Below are 1,203 nucleotides of genomic sequence, written 5' to 3' on the forward strand. Positions count from 1 at the left end.
AATGAAATTAGCCACTTAAATGTTTTTACCCTGTATCAAAAAAATATACAACGATTCTCTACTTGTTAAATTGGAGGACAAATGACTATAAAATCTATTTTTTTTTAGTCTTAACTGAGTCTAATCCATATTTCTGAATGAGGCAACCCATTGTTGGCACTTAAGTGCTCTTAAATAAAAAGATTTGTTGACTAGTCATTGTTGCATATTTTAAATGACTTCATGTACTGAGTTTTGTAAGTCATCATCTATATTTGCAGTACTGGCAACACTTTCAGAGATTTCTAGATTTTCTTCATTTAATGCATTTAAGTTCTCATCTTGAACTTCATCTGTACTGTCCTTTTCAGATGCCTGTGTCCTGGGCACGATAACTGACAAATCATTTTCTTGGGACTGAGTGTTATTTAGCATTTTTGCCTTTCTCCTTTCCAAGGCTAGTTGTTTAGTTCTTCTCAATTCTTCACTGTTGTTCCTCCATTAAACTTTGACTGAGAAGCAAGTATTTCTCTATCAACCAGATTTGCAAACAAGGAATTGAAGTCTGTGGTAGTTGTATCTAGTCCATTACCTTCTGCTTTATTGCCATCATTACTAATAAAATCCTCATGGATAATAGGAAGATCAAGTCGAATCCATTTTTAGCAGGTCTGAACTTCCTTCTTATTTCCCAAATGTTCTACTCTACCAATACAATCCTCAAATTGCAGTTTAGGGAATAGCCTATGTGCCCAGTGCTCCACGTGTCTGATTAATGTCTTCAAATCTTCAGCCTCTGAGCATCTAACTTAGGCAAATTCCTTCTCAGAGTTTTCTTTGTAACTGCAGGCATATCTCCCATCTGATCCCTCCTTGTATCTGTGGTGGGCTCATTTTCTCCAGCATCATCCCTTCCTGGAGAGGCTGGCAGTGGAAAAGGTTGAAAAGTTTCATCTTCTACCACCTCCTAATCAGGGAGGTCCAGCAAATTGTTCTCCTCTGGTTCCATTGTTCCTGGGAGGCTCTGCTAGACTGTAACCAGCTAGGGAAACCAGGCTACCACGTGTCCCATGCCTAAGTACCTATTGCCTATACCTATTTTGCCATACTATTTTTCATTTTTCCCAGCCGTTTTGGTAAGTAGTGAGTTCTTCTCCAAAAAGCAGGGATCTTTGGGTTTATCAAATGTTGCCAGCAACTAAGAGTCACACCTGACAGGAGAGT

The 1,203-nt window shown here is 38.7% G+C and overlaps 1 pseudogene; it reads right to left on the reverse strand.

The window, feature by feature from the left end:
* Positions 1–210: 210 nt before the first annotated feature.
* LOC114030746 lies at positions 211–988 on the reverse strand (annotated as a pseudogene).
* Between the last annotated feature and the right edge of the window lie 215 nt (positions 989–1,203).

The sequence above is a fragment of the Vombatus ursinus genome, unplaced genomic scaffold (assembly GCF_900497805.2).
Source record: "Vombatus ursinus unplaced genomic scaffold, bare-nosed wombat genome assembly UNPS02015007.1, whole genome shotgun sequence".
Lineage (NCBI taxonomy): Eukaryota > Metazoa > Chordata > Mammalia > Diprotodontia > Vombatidae > Vombatus > Vombatus ursinus.